Source organism: Corapipo altera, unplaced genomic scaffold (assembly GCF_003945725.1).
Source record: "Corapipo altera isolate COAL_440 unplaced genomic scaffold, ASM394572v1 113, whole genome shotgun sequence".
NCBI classification, from domain to species: domain Eukaryota; kingdom Metazoa; phylum Chordata; class Aves; order Passeriformes; family Pipridae; genus Corapipo; species Corapipo altera.
Genome location: NW_020884895.1, coordinates 5,274,633 through 5,296,485, shown reverse-complemented (window position 1 = coordinate 5,296,485; position 21,853 = coordinate 5,274,633). Strand labels below are relative to the sequence as shown.

Here is a 21,853-nt window from a genome sequence, read left to right as displayed (position 1 = left end):
ATAGGGTCGCTTCAGTTGAAAAAGACCTCTAAGATTGAGTCCAATCCAGCACTACCAAGTCCACCAGTTAATCTCCCTAAAATATTTACCATGTTCCCTACTGTCTTTTTTTGAAAATGTGCTTTGACAAACCCCATACCTCATTTATATTTGATTTTATAGTCCTTGCCAAGGACTTTGCCCATATGCTATGTTAGGTGCTTCCATTTGCTCATATAAGCTGCCATTTCCCTGAATGTCAAAACGTTACTAGAACTCTATGTAAAAGTCTCTCAAAAGTAGGAGAATGAGTCTTAATACTGCTTCTAACTAGTTTAATGGGAGGTTTGCTTGTTTTTACACTAAAATCATTGCTGTTACAATTTGTCAGCCACACAAAGATAACAACCTTCCTATGGCTTGGATAGCAAACTTCATAGTAAACCTTTGAGAAGTGAGTTGTAGTACCCCCTCTTAAGTTTGGGGTATTTGGCCTCAAGATTCCAAATTATGTTCCAAATTTTCCGGTAGTCCAAAGCCTGGGAGGTGAGATCAGTTAATATCCAAAGGTACCTCTACTCCTAAGGCTGCGACAACCCAGCGTTACCTCTAAGCTGGATGTGATTCCATCTGGTGAACCTTAGCTCAGACAACTAATAAATTTATCTGTTACTGCCAGCTGTGAAACAGCAGGATGCTTGAGATGAGTATTCACCCTGGCAGGCCAGGATGTTGTTCTTTGTTTCTGGATCTAGATAGAAATTCATCAGCCTTTTGGGAAGGAAAAGGGTGCAAGGGTTAATAGTACAACAGTGCCACAAGCTGCTAGGTGACCGTTCTGTCTGACATGATAGAACGTTTGTGGGAACGCTGCTTTTATGGGATTTTCATTATTTTCTTTGACCTATCTGCAAGAGAAGGACTAATCTGATGTGTTGTCAGTCCTATAGTCTCAGATGTGGAAATGGTTTATTTTAGACCCATGCAACAACTAGAACAGAATAGCCTTGAGTGTGAAGATTCAAAGTCAATTCCTCAAAGCCCCTTCCAAAACTTAACCCAAGAGCTCAAGTGAACATTTGACTAAACATCCAGTGGTTACTAATTATTTATAAAAAAAGATGGCTGATTTCTGAACCGTGACTTACTGAAGATTTAACAGCTTGGCATTTGAGCATCAGTGACTTTGTTTCAGTGAATTTTCCAATCCACTCCCTTAGCTAGACCTTACATCCCAACACAGAGCTCCAGGACTGTGAAGAGTCAACAGGCAGCATATGGTGACTTTGGAAAAAGGCAGCAAAGCATTCATGTGTTGTTTGGCTACTGATTGCAGTTGTATGTGGCTCAGAGGGGAAACCTGCCAGAGCAAGCCCCTCTGCGTATCACATTATTAATACCTGCATCATGTAGCAGGTCATGGGTTGTGTCCAGGACGACCAGAAAACTGAACCCAAAACCAACCTGAACTCATTTGCAAGCTTTGTGCCTCCATACTCTATAATGTGACTACTCACTCTAAAGATAATTCTATTTGTTTCCATACTACCTTAAAAAAACCTTCGCCTAACTATGACCTCAATCCTTCTGCTCCAGTCAGGGCTGAGAGAAGATTGTTCTTTAGGACTCCAGCACTTGTTAATTCTCTTAAAGAGATTACTCAAATCTTCTAAACAAATATCAGAATAGATTCTGGATTAAGCATGGGTGCTAAAAAGACCTTGCTGATAAAATCAGCATCATCAAACCTCACAAATTGAAGCAGGAAGCCCTGGATGTAATTTTGACTTGCAGCTACTATCATGGTAAGTTATCGGACTGCTCTGCATCTCTCTTCCCCTATCTCTAATACTCTTGCAATGTTCCTTGAGAACCAATACAAGAAGTGTCAGATCTTCCAGATTTTTGTGGGAAAAACAATATACTAGAGAGTCACTGGGGCACAACCCACTGTTTTCTTTTAGTAATGTTTATTGCTTTTTCCGTTCTCGTATTTGAGTTGTCTGGTTCATTTCAGTGTCAGGAGAGGCTGGTTTGCACAGCATCCCAACTCCTGTGTTAATCCAAGTGCCATTGATCAGAGGTGGGTTTAGCTTGGTGCATTTGGTGGGGTGCTCTAGTACAGGTGCTTGTTGGTGCACCCTGGGGTCCACCAGGGACCACCTCCTTTGCCTGCCATCTTTGGGTGATTCCCGCCCCCATGCAGCAAATACCCGGAGTTATTTATGTCCTGTGTCTGTCAGTGCAGTTTCCTTTGTGTCTCCCTCGGGTTTCAGAAATAATTAACCCTGCAAAGACAGTTGTGGATTTTGGCAGTGTAACAGGCAAGTTCTTAAGAACTGGGACTGTGGCGGTGATATTTGTGTTAAGTATTTTTGTCACTGTGTTGTGGCCAGGAACAAAACCCAGAAATTTTTCCAGAAATCTGTGAATAGCATTTCACAAAAGAGAGGACATTAAGTAAAAATTCCATCACTTTTAATTTACATCTCTTCTGTTGTTATTCGTTTATGGTTATTCTATGACCCCATCAGATTTCCTTGCAAAATCTCTAATGTCTGTAATGGGAATTTAAAATCCAATAAGAATTCACAGGCTACTTGGGGGAAAAAAAAAAAATTCCTTGGAGAGCAAAGTCCATCATGACTGAAGGCCTTAGGTTTACTTTCAAATCTCTTTACCCAATTTTCAGTTTAATTTACTCATTTGCTAATCCTAATTTTCCACTACTGTGCTTACAATATCTAACTAAATATCACTCATGTGGAAACACATTAAAATTCTACAGCTGGAGAATTCTAGGCTGGAACTTATGGCCTCTGAATGCTTGTCATTTTGCTTCTCAACTGTCAACATGTAGTGGTGGGTCTGCCTTTCTCTCCTCGAAACTGTGTTAGCTGCATTCACTGTTCCCTTTCTGAGCACTTCACTGCTCCATTTCACTGGCACTACTGTCTGTTATGGCAAAAGTATCCCATCACACTAAACTTCACTGATGCAGAAGTATAACCTTTTCCAAAAGATTTCTTCATATGCTATTATGTAGGTTTCCTTTGTTATTAAGTAATTTATTTTATTTTTATATAGAATGTTGGCACTGTGATGTGTTGCACCTGGAAATAGCAAACTATTGTATTGTGTCAAAATATTGGGAATAGCACGATCTGTGCACAGCAATCAGAACTGAGGAACTGAGAAACACCCTTGACTTATGGCAAAAAGGAAGAGCAGTCTGATTTTGTTCCAGTGCAGAGAGCTGCCATTACAGGCAGATTCGAAGGCTACATTGCCATCACATAACCCCTGGTTCCCCCATCCCAGATGGAGCAGTGCTGGGACTCGCTTCTGCACAAGAACACATACAGATGGGGCAGAGTGGATCTGCCCCTCTCTTATCCCAGCTGGGCTCCCAGGGATAAAAGAGTCCGTAAGGACCCCAAGCTGAGGCTGAAAGTGCATCTCCGGATGAGGCAGCTGAGAGTCGCTTTGTACTCAGTAGTGCTGGCTCCCTTCCCTCCACAGCTGCCTCCTTCACTCCCTTCAGGGGGTTAGATTTCTGTGAGCTAATTTAAGGAGAAAAGCCTTTTTAATCCGGTATCTTACAGACTCAGAGTATGTATATTTTTATATTTTGAATAAAATATGAATATTAAGCTCTTTAGGCAGGGACTTTGTCTTCCAAGATCTCTTCAAAGCCCTTAACATGCTGCTGGTATTACAGGTGTAAATACCACAAATAATATAATACAGTTTGGATCCCATAGATCTGTTTCACTGGGAATGGGCTCACAAAGTGTATCTTTATGTTGGACAGAAAAGGCTCAGGTATGAAGAAGGCTTCCCCAGAAGTTAGTGCTGAGCCTCTACCTGGAAGAGCTCGGGGTCAAGAACATGTTTTGATTTAGGGTTCCTCATAGTCCATGAGGCTCTTCTCGCTTTGGTTCCACCAGTAAAAATGGGACAACCTGCCCAAGGAACAAAAATCCAATTTAGCATGCAGAACACTCATATGAGAAGTAGACAAGAGCTGTTTAGCCCTGCCAGATAACAGCATGTAGTAGTTCAAGGCAGAAAGGGAGAATGAATTCCCAAAGCAGCTGAAGGCAAAGAGGGAAAAAGGGCTTAAGAAAGAAAACCCCTTGTAGAAAAGAATATATTATTAACTGAAAAAGTAATTTAACAGAATAGTAATGTTCTCATACCACTGAGCCAATCTAATACCAACTCTGCAAATTTAATAAGATCACTGCAAAGGCAGAGAAGTTCAATCTGAAGTGCACTCTTTTGAGGCTGAGGCCAATGTCCATTAAATACAATAGAAATACTTCATCAGCTTCAACACAAGCCAGATCAGGCATCCATTGGATTTGGATTATCAGTGGCTGTTATTGTCTCTACAGAATATTCCGCTCGAACTCACCATGGTGATTGAAGTAACATCTAATTTCCACAACAATACAAGCATATTCTCAATATAGAATCATAGAATCATTTAGATTGGAAAAGACTTCTAAGATCATCAAGTCCAAGCATTAACCCAGCACTGCCAAGTCCACCACTAAACCATGTCCCTGCATGACACATCTACATGTGTCTTGATCTACATGGTCTTTTAAATCCCTCCAAGGATGATGACTCAACCACTTCCCTGGGCAGCCTATTCCAGGGCTTGAAAACCCTTTTGTTGCAGAGTTTTTTTCCAATATCCATTCTAAACCTCCCCTAGCACAGCTTGAAGCCATTTCCTCTTGTCCTCTTGCTTGTTACTTGGGATAGAATACCAGCTCTCACCTGGCCACAACCTCCTTTCAGGTAATTGTAGAGAGCGATAACTTCACCCCCGAGCCTCCTTTTCTCCAGGCTAGACAACCCTTAGTTCCCTCAGCTGCTCCTCGACAGACTTGAGCTCCAGACCCTTCCCCAGTTCTGTTGCTTTTCTCTGGACACACGAAGTGAGGGGCCCAAAACTAAACACAGAATTTGAGGCGTGGCTTCACCAGTGCTGAATACAGGGGAAGAATCCCTTCCCTAGTTGTGCTGGCCACACTATTGCTCATCCAAGCTGGGATACCACTGGCCTTCGTGGCCACCTGGGCACACTCTGGCTGATCTTCAGCCAGTTGTCAAACAGTAACCCCAGTCCTTTCCTCCTGGGCAGCTTTCCATGCTATAATCCATGTGGAATCCAGTAGGCTGCAACGTACCTGGAAAAGTCTGGCCATGCAATAGTATTTCATACAATGCAACTGCTGTGCACCCAGCTATCTTGGTTTATCACTTTTTACAGGTCTCAGCAATGTCTCCCAGTTGAGTGTTCCATTAACTTTTTCACCCCTTATTTCTTAAAAAAGCCCAGATGTAATCTTAATCCCCTTTATCTGGCTATACTATTATCTTGCTGCATTCCTGGTGCCTTCACACAAAGATTTTGTGGAGCTATGTTTTTTCACTTAGCCCAAAATCGGCTTGGAGGAAGACAGGGCAAAGAGGTCTCTACTTGAACAAGCTAGAAATAGCAATTAGTCTTAGTTTGTGCCTGGTTTTAATTTAGATCAGATTAGAGCTGGGTTTGTTTTACTGCAGTTTAAGACAGGGGAACATTTCTCATGTGAGATGGGAGATTGATTCCTATTAGATCCTCCCTTCAGATTAGTCCCCTGAAGGAGTCTAAGTTGATCCACATGCTCTGGCCTGCTGGGACCAGCAATTAATCCAGCCCTGCCAACTCTGGAAAGAATGTCACTGTGACATCAGTAGTGTTCTTTCCCCTGAGGAACTGAGGGTATTTGTAGTGAGAAAAGGAGGTGTAAGATTGGCAACTGTTTAAATACAAATGACCAGGAAGAAAAGGTACAAAATTCACTTCCTTTAGCGTGAGATTGAAGTAGTTTTGTGGATCATGCATTTGTAATAGTTTGCTGTATTAATAAATTCAGTACAGCAGCTTTCAAGTTTGAAGCAAGTCTCTTTAGTCTATTCCTTCAGAAAGTGCAGTCCAAAAGCTGTTGATCTATTTGTACAGATAAACACCCCACAGAGTTATCAGAATCAATGCACACACTCAGGCAAAGATTCAATACAAATAATAATAAAGAAGTACCGACACAGGAAATAGAAATGTACAATTTAAAACTGATTGAAATGCTGACCCAAATAGCTGTTTGTGTGCATTTCTGCAAAGGCAATTCCAAGAAAGGGAAAGAGGGTGCAAAAAGTAAGTGGTAATTTCAGAGGTGGCAGACAAGAGAAGAGAAAAGCAACATCCAGCTCCAAGGAGATGGGCAAGGGATGGGTAGTGGTGGAAGCACCACTCGATTTTATTCAATTTTTTTATATGTATATGAATTTTAAAAGTCTTTGTAAAAAGCAAGGTCTGAGCACTGTTGTTGAAATCTACCCAGAGGAGAGTAAAGGAGTAGCATGGGTACCTGCATACATGTTTTCCATAGCTGGACAGCCTAATTTTTCACCCATGGGGTTTTTTTGAATTCAAGAGAAGTTTTGGCATGAAATCTTTTTGTGTTTTGCTATTTTCATCTGCTTTGGTTGTCTCTGAAGCTGCCATGAGATGAGATGGGATGGGGTGGGCCTGGGCCAGCCACCAGTCTTTCAAAGTACATATGGCAGAGGTGCTCTGATGGGCACTGAACCCAGGAAGTAAGAGCTGAGAGAAGAGATCCAGGTGGTTATGAGAAAGAACAGAGTGGGAAGAGGCAGAAAACACCAGACAAATGGGAAAGGAGAAGTAGATTGGGAGTGACCTCGGTTTGTAAAGCATGCTATTTAAAAGAAACAGAGAAACATAAAAAAATTGTGGAGGTTCTTGGCAAAAGACCCAGTGAAGGTGACAATGGGAGATGACTTGGAACAGAGGCTAGACCAGGTCTTAACCTACCAACCACTGGATACCAGGAGGGTCCATGAGGCTGGTCACAGTCCTCCTCACAGCTTCATGCAGGTCCACCCATACCTGCTGTTCCTCACACCCCTCCCCAAGCACCCATCAGGAGGTGCTCAGTACCGAATGGACCTGGGCTTTCACCTGGCACCACTGCTCCTCAAATACTTTCCAGGTGGGAGAAGCAGAGGGCTGGTCACAGGCTGATGTAATTCAGCTCCACAGAATCCACACCAGACATCAGGATGAGGCTAGAGGACTGCTGAACACAACGCTGGGGTTGGGGAATATCACTGAGTTTCATACAGGGTCCAAAGGATACTTAGGGGAAGAAAGAGAGAGAGAGAGGCTAAAGGTTTAAAAAGCATTTTGATAAAAAAAGCAAGATACTGTCAAGAAGTCAATCAGAAGCCAAGATTTGGCCAGATCTGCTCTTATTTAACCTTCAGCATGGGATCAGATCTCAATCTTTCTATTTTTGGTAACAGCTGATGAACGCAGTGTAACAAGGTATTAATAAACATCTGCCCAGCTCTTACATTAATATGGAGCAGAATTAATGGAGGTCTTAGCACGTTCATATTTTCTAATTATGGCAGATGACTTTATTTATAGAAATAATAGAGAGAATGGAAATTGTCACTGACACCATGTCAATATACGAAATAAAATCCAATCATTTAATTGCATTACATTTGGCTAAGGAGTCACATCAATAAAGGGCCCTCCTTGGAGCAGTTCAGTGGTCGGTACGTACTTCGTGCTAGGAAGCTATTAAGATTAATGTTTTTTCAATGAATCATGGGGAAAATAAGTCATCTCTGACACACCTATTCCTGTGCCTGAGATCTCGAGAGGGACAGGGCTGGGGGCAGAGCTTTCCACACAGAGAGGGGAAGGCCACTGCCCTTTGTGTAGCTGTCTGATCTTCATGCTCATTTCTGGACACCTCTTGCTTCCAGTCCCCAAAGCATCCAAAATAATGAGATATTGCCCAGACTGAAGCCCGTGCTGTAGCTCAGCTGTCGCTGGCCGTGGCTAACCCAGCGCATGCATCAGCTCTGCTTCATGCAGTGCCCTCCTCTCCACCACAATAAATATCATTCCCACCAGTGCTTTTGTGGGAATGATAACATACTATACCACTGAGATAAATAAAGCACAATGTTAAATCTTGATATGTTTACACCTCCTAAGAGAGGGGGAAGAGGTCTATAAAATTCCCGCTAAAGGAGACATGGCTGTTCAGATTGTTTGCAGCTTGATAGGTAAACCCTGCAGCCAGTTTTTATTGAGAGTTTCCGGCATTGGTCTTAGAGGGTTGTTGGGGTTTAAGAAGGTTTTGGACGACTACTGTGGCTGTTTCTCAAGGTTTTGAAGTACATTTCATAAATATTCAGTTCAGACAGGCAGCTGTGGAAGTTTGGATCTCTCCTCCCAGAAGCAGGGAAAAGTAAAACAAAGCTATAATTATGGTGGCAGATGGTCTGGTACACACAGAGCATTTCTAGTAATTTTGCTCCTTGAACACTGAAGAAGGAGATCTGGAGTGATGCTGAAAAACCAAGAAGGTCCTCTAGTTCTCTCTTGTTCTTCCAAAATGCGTTTCCTAATCCATTCTGGTCTTCCAAAGCTATCAGTCTGAATTAATGAAAACAGAGTAAGAGAATGGTACTATTTCTATTAATTATAGAGGCAGGTTTGTGCAATAAACAGAATTCATATCCCTACAGTGCTGTTTAAGTACCTATAATTCAGCTGCTCTGTTCACAACTGCAGCATCTTATTCACATTGTTTTACAAATTAGCAAACTTGGAATCAGCAGCTGAGTACAGTGTGATGACATTTAGTTTAACTACGGGGGATCTGATCTGCTGAAATCTACGAGTGGTCTTCCAGTGCCACTTTTCACTGTGATTGAGTTACAGCTCCCACATTAGGTGCTCCTAGATCAGCTCCATGTTTTCCATAGGAGTGAAAGTACAGAGCCTTAGAAACTAGTGTCAGTTACGTATGGTAGCTGCTGGTACTCTTCCAAGTAGTGCCAAACTAACATTTGGGGCCATGCTTTTTCAGAGATGGGTAGAAAGGGGGGCCAGAGCACTCCTGGAGTGAGGGAAGTGAGAGCTTTTGAGGGGGTGACAGACAAAATCCAGAATTCCAGGGGGAATAAAGGAAACCTGGAAAGGTACAGAGCGATAATCATTCTTGTTCCACTCCAGTTTTCCCCTTTCCAGAATAACTAAACTTTGCTTTTCTCTGCACCTGAGTGAGAGGAAGCAAATTGCTGATTTCCAGTAGCCAAATGCGTTTGATAGCAGAGCTCTCGCTGCGAGCCCAGAACTTTGTACCAACAAACTGGTCTGACTGGGGAGAGCCCTGGTAAATGAAATACTCCAGTAACAACATTTTCCAAAACCTGTAGGGTACCAATAGCAGATCACTTTGAGTCACCACAAGTTCTGATAGCAAATGACTGCACCAGGATAAAGAAAAAAAGAAAAGGTACTTCTCTGGGCTGTAGAGCAAAAGGTTGATTTTTTTTAATCAACTGCTCACGGTGCTGCTGGTGTTACATTTTAAGCATCTGATTCAGGCATTTGAGTGGAAAGGCGATAAAATCCTTGACTTTGATTGAATTTCCATTGTGGCAAAAGGGAAAAATAAATACAAACAGCATAAAGAAATAAAAAAAGTTACTGTTGGATGAAACTTTCCCCATCATTTTTTAAATCTATACAGATACTGAAAAAAAAATCTGTTTTTTTGATTTGCTTGAAGGTCAAAATTCAGCTTTTAAGCATTCTTTCAGCAGGCATTATGTTTAAACACTGAACCGCCTACCAGTTTAAGGAGCACATTTCTTCAATTACATCCAGGATTAGTGCAGCTGTTAGGATTTCCCAAGGGACCACTGAAAACTGAAGAAATGCCTTTGCTGTGGTGCTGACAGGTTCTGTGGCATTGCCCTGCCCTTTGCTTGCTTCTGCATTCGGCTGCTGGCCTCACTGATGTAAATAAGAAGAGAATCAAGTACCCAGGCTCTTCTGAAGTCCATATCAAAGAGCATTTAAATTATAGACTTCATTGCTTGTACAGCAGCTTTAAAAGAAGAATTTTTTAAAAAGCAGTTCCAGTGTAAGGAAAAGGAGTAAGTGGGGGTGAAAGTTAAATTTTACACCCTATACAATATAAATGCAGCCCCTATTACAGAAGCCTCTGATAATATTTCCTGTAATTGAATTGCTTCTATGAAATCAATAGGGGAGAAAAACCCTCTGAACAGATTAGGAAGAGGACTACCAGCTTTTATTTACCTACTACACTGTTTTACAGAGAGAGGCATACATGCTACAATAGGGATGGCTCAAGTCATGAGCAGGGAATTACCTTTTACCTTCACAAGTTTTCCTACAGGTATGTTTGCTCAAAAGGAGCTAAATAAATGGAAGAATTTGAATACCAGCTTTTAGGAGCAAGATAGTATCCTAAGAATATCTACCTATGAGAAACATTTTTGGTTATACTTACCTTAGCAGCCTCCTCAGTCACAAGCTGTGCTATAAAGTACCTTTATAATAGAAATGGTCTTCTGGATTTCAAGGTCAATGTGAAAACACAGATTTTCTGCATTTTGATTCAAATGTAACTCACATTATTACTGGGGCTCAAGGATTTTTAGGAGAGATGGAGGCAGGAAGAGCTTTCATAAAAGCATTAAAATGGGTGAAAATTCATGTGTAATTGTTAAACTGCACTAAAGAGCAGAGAATACGGACATAATACACATGATCTGATTTTCACCATCTATTGGCTTATTTCATTAATGGCACTACCAAATGCTTAGTAAAAACCTTTTGTTGTTTGGAAGAAGGTGGCTGGAAACTGGCCAAATGATGTACACCTTAAAGACAAAGACCAAGGAAGGTGAGATTGTGCAGGCTGCACCTGTGATAATTATTTGAACAAATCCCACCTGCCTGGCACTTAAGGGTAGAGGCAAGCTTTTGCTGTCTGGGCAGGTCTCCTATGTATCTCCAGTGCACATTTTAGCAGTCAGAACTTGCTTTTAATCTCCCATATGACATTTGGTGTGTCAGGACAGTGAATTCTGTCTTGATCCTGATAGTTCCTGTCATTCAGCAACTGCTGGGTGGCAGCTGGATGGCATGAGCAGCACAGCCCAGAACAAAGCCAGCAGCATGTGGGGATGGTCAATCTCAGGGAAGTGCCACAGGGCCCTCCAGCAGGAGTTTTGAGCCCACAGCAGATGAACCACTTCCGACTTTGGGAAGTCCTTCTTACCGCACGTGCCAGTCCCCAACACACAAGTGAGGTTCCCTTGAGTGTGGGAAAGGGGACGGTGCACAGAGCTGCTGGAGAAAAGTGGCAGCTTTTTCCCTGAAGGAAGTGTACAATATGCGGACCTCACAAATCCACACACGTGGACATGTGGCATGTCCTGGACGCCCCTACCTTGTCAGGGTGTGGGATGTGGGTGGAAAGCGACATCTTGCAGATCCCCCCAGCAGCTGTGGGGATCAGGATGGTTCTGAAATAATGGGATTCGGAAGGGTTTTTGAGGCCTGAGTTCTGACTTCTCCTGGATCTGCCCTGGTCACCAAAGCTGGACAGTTGTTCAGTGAGGTGGTCAGATGAACCCACCTGCATAGGAGAAGCTATTCAATGCCAGACCTCTTACTCATTCTCACAGAAAGGAAATTCTCACTCAGTATTTTGCACTGGAACTTCAGTACTGAGATGGGTATCTTCCAGGATCTAATACAAAATAACTTCCCACAAATGGCCCAGCAACCCAAAATCTATTCCTGCAGCCTGACAATTTCAGTGTGTTGCCAGCTTACAGCTTTGCTGCCACCAGTTCCTTAAGGCAGTTTTACCCAGCACTGTTGAAAAGGAAAACATTCACTGTGCCCTGGGGGAAATGAAGCATGGAAGTCCCGTTATCACTGACAGAAGTTTTGTTTCTAATTCCCCATCTGCTCTTCTGAATGTTAACCTACAGTAGTGGCACATAATTTAAATGATAAATAAGGATTCCAAATAGGAACCAACAAATATTAGTCAGACAGGCTGGTGGTGTCTGCAAAAATGTGATGTGGACACTCATATTTCAAGAAAGAGAAATGAAACAAAAAAATAGTGCTGCATAACAATAAAGGGAAAATGCTAACAGAGAATAGGACAAAGTAATGCTCAAAAACAGATTTATTTTTTTTGACTTTAATCCATATAGGATCCTTCACAGCTCCTCATTCCTATTCTTATTGTTGCTTGTGTTTAGCAGCTGAATAAAATAGCAGTCAAGGCAAGAAATATGGGAAGAGAGTAATAATGTGATGCATAGTGTTAACTCGCTGATTTTGGAAATATCCATTTATCTTGGTTAAATAAAAGCTTAGCCCAAGTAGTAAGCCAAGTAATCATGATTAGGGAGAGAAAAAGACATTCACCTCCTTGGAAACTCAATACTCTTCAACAGTAATTGCACTGCAGTGACATTGTTCGAAACTGGACACTTGCAGTAATTAATATAGATTATTGCCATCTGAGGAATGGAAGTATCTGTGCCTGCTCCTACCATTGTTTTAATTTCAGACCAGTTCTGAGACCAAAAATACTTTGGGTTTTTGTTTCATGGACACAGCCCCTTCACTGTTCAGGCCATCAGAGGACAGCAGAGATTTTGTTCTCTTTATTGGTTCAAAACTGCATAGAGGGCATATGTACACTGTTCTGTCTTAGAGAGACCTTGCCTTTGTTCTTTCTCATTATCTTTTTTCCTGACTCTCAAGAAAAATTGGTTTTATGCTAAAAAGTATATTACAAGAACACATCTATTAAGAGAATCATGAACTCTCAAGCTATTGTTTTTCTAAGGAGGATGAATCTGCATCTGTATTGTCCAGTGTATCATACACTGAACTCATCTGCAAAGCAGGTGCTTTAGTGCTCACACTGATTTCTGACCTATTAGCCTGGTGCAGCACTGCATTAACCTGAGTGCATCAGCCTTGTCTCAGAGTCCATCAGCTCTTCGACTCACCAGATTTCCCATCCACCTCACACCACTACTTCTGCGCATTTCATTACTGCCTTGCTGCAATATGCAGCTGTTCCTGCTCTTTGTTGTGTGGGCACATCACTACTATCTGTGTTGTGTTCCCTGTCTTTGTAACTCTGCCTTAATGTGACCCACTTAATTTCTTTCTCCCAGCCTTGCTCATCAGACTGGGTTTGATCTGTGTCCTAACCATGAAGGACTCCACTAGAAAGGCTTCCTCCTTGCACTAGAAATGATCCTCTGGGGCACCTTCTCTGAAGGAATTAGGATTTTGCATTGTTTTTCTAATCAGCCAGTTGGCTTCTGTCCCTAATATGTGACTTGGACATCCTTACTCTCACTCCACTGCCTATTACAAAAATGATCTGGTCATATATCAGCAGGAGTCCCCAACTGGTGAGCATTAGCTTGCTATACCATGTTTAGGGGTCGTTAGAAATATTACTACCACACTATTCCCACCCAGCTGCTCTATTTTGCTGTGAATAGCAGAACTAGTCAATGGAGAGAAATCCTTTCCATTCAGTTAATATCTTAATACTGAGCTCATTGTTAAAACAACGGTTCCTCGCCACTAATCAGCAAAAAGCAATCAGGCAGAGCAAACAGGGAGCTCCAGAGGACACATGCATGAGTTCAAAGGTCCACAGAGCTGTAGCCATGTTGCACACGACTAAGACTAAAGAGCCAATAGGCAGCTGTACCTGCAGAATTATGTTTGAAAAAATAAGGACGCTAAGAATATTAATTTTCTGTGAAAATTACGTGAAATGTATGCAGGAAAAAAATATGTCTGGAGCTTTTCTACAGCACTTAGGCACAAAATTTTGCTTTGTGAATTTGACACAGCAATTGATCATATTCAACTAAGAGGGCTACAGATGGTGAAGTCTGTGTTCTGAAAAGATGACAAACCACCGCAGTGTGCTTATGATGCAAAATTTACCCTTTTGTAATAAGACAAAGAGGAAAGATGCTCATGAAAACTAAACTGGATGTATACTTTTACCAGACAGTTGTTTATTTCCCAGCTCCATGACTTGGTATCAGTAGTATTGTGGTATTATATCAGTCTTTTCCTATCAAGCCCTTTCCTCAGTTTCAAAGAAGACAAGTAATTTCTACTCAGTATCTGTCATAATCAGGTTTCTAAGCTGGCATGGCAGGACTATTTACAACCTATTCCTTGCATATGCCAGCAGATTTAATACAGCACTGTTCACTGACAGTCAGGGAAGCTAAACCAGCACAGTTGAATAACTTGCTTGAATTTCCAGTTCACATTGGCAGGGCAAATCCAGCACTCATGGTCCTCTTCCCTGGTCACTGTTTTGGATCATATCCTTTACGAACTGGCCTGCACAAACATGGTTCAAAAGCAGTTGCCTGCAATGGTGAAGTAGCTTTACACCAATACCCAAAGCAGAGAGCTAACCTGCTTACTGGGGGAGCAGCATGGGCTGGAGCATTTGTCTAAAGCAGGGGTGAAGCCAGGGAAGAGCTTTTAGCAAATCATGTCCTTGCTCAGCATCTCTGTGTCACACCTGTACCTTTGCAGTATTAACATGGCCAAGGTCATGGTCTTTAGTAAGATGTGACACGTGAAACTTCAGCAGTGGTCTCGTATTGGTGCCGACTGCCCACCCGTTAGGAGCGCACGTGTCCGGCCAGCTGTGCTCTGCTAGACCCTCATAAAAATTAACAAGAACTCTAAATGCAGGCTGCTGTATTTTGCCACAGAAAGTAAAGTCAAAACAACAGCTAAAACTGGGGAGAGGAGGGGGGGAAAGGGGAGCAGAGAAGGCAGACCAAAGGCAACATAAGGGTTGTATTTATTTTCTAATCCCATCTCTTTTAGTGTCTGTGATGAGTGCTGTAACTAAAGGAATCTAACTGAATTAGAATTTCAATATGTCCTGAGCAGATTGGAGCTGTTTCCATTCATGAGCAGCACGTCCCAGCTGTAATTGCCTGCTCACTTATCCACATAGCTCTTTACAGCTAATCCAAATGCAGACTCAAAAATAAATAGTGCCAGAGCATTCACTTCCCGCTGGGCAGTAGTTTTAGCTCGCCTCTGCCTTTGCTTTGTTCCGGATGGTGCTCTTGATGGCAGAGGGACTGACTCAAAGGAGATAAAAGATGATTGACCTGCTCAAGAAAAGCCACTCCTGCTGTATCTGCCCTGCCTGTTTTGTGCTTTTCCTCTGGGTGCTGCTTTGTCTCTGTTTATTTTTCTCTGCCCTCACCTCTCTCCCAAGCCACATCGCTCCTGCAATCTACTTCTCCTTCGTGGCTTCCCTAAAAGCTGCTGGTGTCCTCCGTGTCCCCAGAAGCACATCACCCTTCCTATCTGTGCGCTCCTACCCACAAACACACCACCAGGGTTTTAGCACTGAAATTAAGCTCCCTCTTCAGGGATACTTAAAAGCCGTGCACTTCTCAGATTAGGTTTTCTCTGGAGGGGTGTAAAGCTGAGGCACAGTTTCACAAAGCTGGACAAGGTGTCCCCATGGATGGGACTTGGCACAACCACAAAGCAAGGCTCTGCCTTTGCTCTCTGACACTGGAATCTGTATGTGTGTTGGCTCTCATCCCTCCTCACTGGGTGGAAGGTGGTTGTCCACCATTTTTCAGGCTGCTTTTTCCACTACAACCACCCCAGACTTCCTGGAAGCCTTTGACCAAGTCTCAGCAGCCTCTGTGCCTCTGTCCATCACTTGTAAAACAGCAGTGCCAACACCCTGTTGCTTCACAGTTTGTGGTGTAAATCCCAGGTCCCTGAGATGACAGCGGTGCAGGGGCATAGAAGTTGAGTAAGAAGCCACTTCAGCTTAGTCAGAGGTGTCCAAATCCCACCGTGGAATCAATTGTTCTTAAAAATAATATTTTTAGTGTCCAAAAGAGCCTTGTCTAAGACTTAATCAAGTAGGTACCCACAAAATCTCAGCTGGAGAGAAGGTCATTCCCTCTTGATGACCATCAAAGAGACTGATCTCAGCATGGAGCTAGAAACACCTCCCTGGGAGCAGAGAAGCAATGCCTCCACCTCATCTCCTTTCTCTCAGTCCCTCTCCATTTCCCACTGGCTTATCATGGTATGACCACAAGCCACAGAGTATCTTCACTGTCACTCACATGCTCTTAGCCAGCCAGCCTGGTCCAGGGCCATATAGCTCTTCTGGTGCAGTGCAGTACCCAAGGTGATATATCCCTCTGCAATGGCAGAGAATTGTGCTAAGATTTAAAGGAGAGCATCAAGTGAGGTAGTGCAGCACTTTCACTGCCTTCATCCTTACCCCCAGGATCCTTCTCCATCAGTGTAATACTACCTGGTCTTTGGCAGGACAGATCTCCCTATAAAACTCTCCTGGCTCAATTGGATAGGAATCGCATGGGAGTGACCCAGCACTTGCCACTGCTGCACCCCCTCCCAGAGCCAGCCCATTTTATGCCACTTTGTGCCCTTCTCCAAAGCCAGAGAGCAGCTGAGATGATGAATAAAGTGCTTGTCCGATGTGTCACTTGCTACGTTAATTCCAATTCAGCACAGAAAGCTAAAAATGTTTGCAGAATCCTGACAGGCAAAGAGGACAATTATCCTCAGCTGCTCCTCACAAATGTTGATCCCCGTGACTGCAACATGCCAAGGGAGGCATTGCCTCGTGCTTGGATTGCAAACTCACCAGCACCAAAACATGAGGATGGTAATAAGAGCTGGCTCTTCACTGCATGCTCTGCTACCTGAAGATGAGCTGGAAGTGTCCTCTGCCAGGTAGAGCAATGGGACTAGCACATCCCTTGTACAGATGAGGAAGCTGAGGCTGTAGTGTCAGACTGCTCCAAGGCTATCAGAAGGTCACCAGAGAAGCTGTGACTCTCTTGCAATGACAGACAGTAGCTCCCTCCTTGTAGCTGACCTGGAGACACAGGAATTTCTTTTATAAGTTGCTGTTTCAATCAACTAAATCAGAATAATTAAGACTATGACAGTGTGGCCAAGGTGAGTGAAATGAGTTGTCACTGGGACAGTAATATATAGGAAGAGGCACTGGGGGGGAAAAAAAAAGAGAAAAAAAAAGGTAAAAAAAAAAGAAAATTGGAGAAGGAAGTTAAAAAGATCAGGAAGAATAAAGACTATAAAGTCTACAGCCATGATGGGTGGGGTGTTTAGACTTGTACTAGGAAGGTAGCTCTTGGGGAAGGGGAAGCCTAGGGATGAAAGGCATCATTAAATGGCAAGGCTTGAAAGCTTTTTCAAAACGCAGAAAGTCAGCACTGGAACGAAAAACATCATGAAATGGAAACCTGGAAGCTTCAGAGGTTACATTGGAATACTTAATTTTGAAGTGTGAACATAATGCATATTGTCATGGAGCAGGGAGATACAGATACCTCAGCCTTTCTGAATATCTCTCCTACTCCTCTATATACTGGGGAGAGGGAATTAACAATTGTGAAGGATGATTTCACGTTGAAAGAAATTTTGCCTTTGAAAACAAACCCAAATGCCACTGTGTTCCACACACAGCTTTTGTTTTCACTGGCAGCCCCATAGTCTACCTTTGGACATAAAATGTCCCAGACGTGCTTGTGACATGGGAGCCCAGCAAGACCACCCTGTGTCCAGGATGTCTCCCTCATTCAACTAAAAATCCAGATGGAGAGCTCAGCTCTCATCTCTAAGCTCTAGGGAGACTTAGGAGAAGGGTCAGAAATAGAGGTGAATCGTTAATGAAGCATCATTAGCCATCAGTTCTCCTAAACTCTTGTGAGTACATTAACACCAGCTGCCCATTGTCCACTTTCCCCTTGCCATAATGAGGAACCCCAAATTCAAGGTCATCTGCCGGTGGAATTAGTCTGTTAGTGCAGCTGGAGCTCCTGAGATGCTGCAACAAGAGCAGTAATTTATGTTCCTCTGTCCTGCACCAGGCCCATTATCCTGGGAAGCAGCAGAGTCCAGTCATGAGGCAGAAATACACCATTTGATATTGCTGTTGCTGCTACACAATTTAGAGCTGCTGCTGCCAGAGCCTTAAACGTTCCCTAAGTGGTGACTGTCTTCTGCTAATGCAGATGCATTTCTTTTGTGAGTCAGCTTACTGCTGTTCTTGTTGGTCTATGCTTGCTGTCCTTCCATTTTGGATGCAGACAAGGGTCCTGGGTCCAGCTCTTTCATTCTTTCAATACCTGGACTGGGAAACTCCCCTGGATGATCTCCTGATTCAGACAGGAGCGTCTTCGTACAGTAGTTATCTCCACCACTCTGCCTGGGAGATTGTACCATGCTCTAAGGCACCTAAATGCCAGATTACCCCCCAGTCAGGCTACACTTTACATCAAAAATTCAACAGGCCACTTTATTTACTCTCCTATCCTTCATCACACAATACTTCTCTCTGTTTTCTGGCTCATCAAAGCCATATAGCCACATGCTATCATCAGACATAGGCATACGTAAAACCTATTGGGATGTAAAATCTAATTGTCCATACTCAGAGAATTCACCTCAAAGTGAACCACTATCTCCTTGCAGGTTGCCTTTGGTGCTTGGTTTCAGTCTCTTCCTTATCCCATGGGTGATGGTGGGTGGGACCACCCCAAAAAAACGGTCTATCCAATCATGAGAGAGATCAAATATCTCCCATTCCTCAACAACAGCTGCTCTATCTGTCCATGAACAGGCACAGGCAGCTGTGTAGTGACGCTGGGAAAGGTTAATATGTGGACTAGTAGGAAAACTTTGGGGTTCACAGAGAGCTCCCTTAGGGTTCAAATGAATCCTCTGTCTGGGAAGCATCCAGCATCCAGAGCACTTGTCAGTATAGACAGTGCTAGATGTGGGTGTATTCAGACAAAGCTGAGATGGTCAGTGATTATATCTTTAAGTGAATGCTTTTGTTGCCTTTTGATGACTCAGGGTGTCTTTTATGAGGTAAAATTAATGCAAGTGCTTCTCTTTTTATAGTGGCCACACTGCCCAGGAACTGAAATGCCATAAGGGGAGCAAAGCTCATTAGTTTGGTGCCGTAAATGGTTCTCCAAGGTCTCAGAACGCTATGATTAACATAAACACAGACAGAGGCAATTACCAACAAACATATATATAAAAACCAGCTTTCCATCTAGAAACATGGTCTGCAGTATCCCTCTTTGTCTGTTCATAGATGTGGGGACCCAGAGGTAAGGGACTTTTCATACCAATCGTGACATAAACCAAAACCTGAGGAAGCCAGCTCAAGGTGAAAGTGAGGACTACAGAGCACATAACAGAATTCCCAAGGTACCAGCTAAGGGATCTTGTGATTCACCCTCAGAATTATATTCTTTTTTGGAGAAAAGTGAAGCAAATCCTATCCTGGCATGTTTGCTTCACACTGAAGTCCTCTCTCAGGCGATTGCTGTCAGGTGGACTTCTTAGGACAGGGCAGAGCAGTTCTAATCTTATAAAAACTATCTCAAGTCTTTATCTTGCTATAGCTGGAAAAGTGTAAATCTTGTCAGGTTTTCTAGTGAATTCCATGAGATCCACCAGAAGGTAATGTTCAAGAACAGGATGAGAACAGGGGAGGATGGGAAGAGTGGGTCAGCCATGGGCAGGCTGTGTAGGCGTCGCAAGCCCACATATTTGTAGGAGATTGTGTGCTTTTTACTTTGTGGTTCTCTCTTTAACCTTGTATATCTATTCAGAATAGCCCCAAACATGAAGAATGAGGTGTGTTTTGTAAAAACCAAAGCTTGGTTCTCCTGTCTCTGTGGCAACCATGTCAAGAGACAACTGTGTTGTTGCCACACGGGCAGATAGTGAAGGAGACGGGGATGTTTGGGCAAGGTCAGGTAGAAAGCCCAGAGTTCCAACTCTAGTAAAAGTCATATCAAGTACAGGAGTTTACGAATAACCTGCCCTATAGAAATATTCCCCACAGACTCCTGATAGCCAAAAAGCAGCTTGAAGCATCTCTTCTACTCTGTTTTTAACAGGTATTGTCATGACTTTAGATGCTCCGTCTGTTCAAGCAATAGCACAACACACTCTGAGTGTGAGGCTGACGTCCTACAGTAATGAGCAGGCTGATTACTTGTTGCATGATAAAAATAAGTTGCCAGCAGCTGACTCAGAGAGGTAATGGGCAAAAAGAGAAAAGAAAAAAAAAAAAAAAAGTAGTGCTACTTGTTTTCCCAGAAAAGAGAAAAGGGGCAGGGAAGGAAGAAGGTTTACAAACCTGCCTTGGGACTAACCCAGGGGAGGAGAAAAGCATGGAAGTTTGTTAACTGACCTGGTGGGACAGGACATGGTCATGTAGATTGCAACTGTTCTAAGTTACGTGTCCTCCAAAAGTCTTCCAAAGGAGGTCTTGGGGACTTTGTGTTGTTACTGGTCCACAAAAGGTCCACCTTACATCTAACCCCTGCCTAGAGGAACCATGGGCTTTAGTCGCTTACATCTGACCTCTGGAGTAGCTGCTATGATGTCATCGGTGTTACAATTTTACACAAAATTAGGTGTGCAATTGTGTGTTAAATAGTGGTAGTTAGCTTGGATTGCCCAACTAATGAAGCAGGCAGCATTAATGTTGTCACATATGGACTGCTCCAGGGCACTGGCAATATGAGGGAGTCTGAAATCACTCCAACTTAGTGGGAAGAGAGACATCCCTTTTTATCCTCTGGTATCCCCTCAGTGGGACAAATTCCTCTCACCCAGCTCTCAACCCAGCAGTGCTCCTGCAATTTGCTCTGGACATTACAAATCTGCCTCCCTGCCCAGGCAGTCTTGCCCAGGTGTCCCTGTAGGCTCAGACAGGTGGCAGAAGCTGCTGATCACCTCTAACATGTGCAGAAGTTTTGCTTAATTAAGAACAGACTCTCTAATAGCATTCATCACCATCTCCTGATGGCTCTGGGACCACTCAGACTGTGGCAGCACAACCAGCCAGGCTTTTCTGTCATGCCATTCATCTGTGACATCCTGGAGGGTGCAGTGGCAAATCTGTAATTTTATTTTCCAGTACTAAGGGACTCAGCCTGGGACAGATTCAGTCCAGCATCCAATCTGGTCTCCAGGCCCTTGGGTAGTTGCTTTGAGCCCTCCTGCATGGCTTAGTGCAGAAACACCAGCTGGGTGGTCACTGTGGTGCTGCCTTAGGTAATGTGGGTGCAAATCTTACCTACCAGAGTGAGGATTAGACCCAAGGTCTTACAACTGAAATTTCTGACCAATATCACTGTAAAAACGTTTAGTTGGTGGCTACATTGGTTAGATCCTGGAAGATCCTACTTCACCTTTTAAACTGTAGTTATTTCAGAGAGGAAGTGCTTCATCTTGTTTATTCCCCAGTATTTAACTATAGTCGTTTTAAGGAAAGAAGAGTCTTTTTTGGCCCTCAGGCTGCAGTGATGACCACAGTCAGGGAATGGTCTGGAGGAGATGCTCCTCCTTGCTCCGTCCTTCTTTTGGACCACCTTTTTGTCCAATTTGCTGTTCACAAATGCAGTACAGAAGCTTTGTCAAATATTGCCACCTCTTATTTTAAGCAAATCTCAGTCCCAAGACAGCATTTCTGAGCATGGCAGCAGGATTCCAGCAGGGAGGAGGTGACAGGGCCACCAGTGTGGCCCAGTCAGCTGCCCAGCTGGGGTGTGAGTTTGGCATGGGGCTGCACCAGGCATCCTGTGGTGGAGCTCTGGGTTAATTCCAATTGGAGAGCCCAGTCCCTTGGCACCTGTCTGCCTGTCTGCATATGGATGCATTTTGGCTCCTGTCCATGTCAGTCTTCCCCTGCAGCCACCTCTATAGTATTTAAGTATTCTCCTGGTTCACCACTATGCAAATATTGAAATTAGCCCTTTGCATGATTATGTAGATAGTGACATTACAGACTTCTTC

The 21,853-nt window shown here is 43.3% G+C and overlaps 1 protein-coding gene across 6 annotated transcripts in view; it reads left to right on the top strand.

Moving 5' to 3' along the window:
• KCNMB2 (potassium calcium-activated channel subfamily M regulatory beta subunit 2) overlaps positions 1–21,853 on the top strand; it is a 145,712-nt gene that overhangs the window by 105,537 nt on the left and 18,322 nt on the right. Inside the window, exon 1 of one of the 6 annotated variants that reach the window (XM_027647551.1) lies at positions 1,610–1,784. The exons of the other annotated variants lie outside the window; for them this stretch is intronic. The gene's annotated coding sequence lies outside the window, so the exon portion shown is untranslated. Of the gene's footprint in view, positions 1–1,609; positions 1,785–21,853 lie in introns of those variants that run through there. 6 annotated transcript variants of the gene reach the window in all.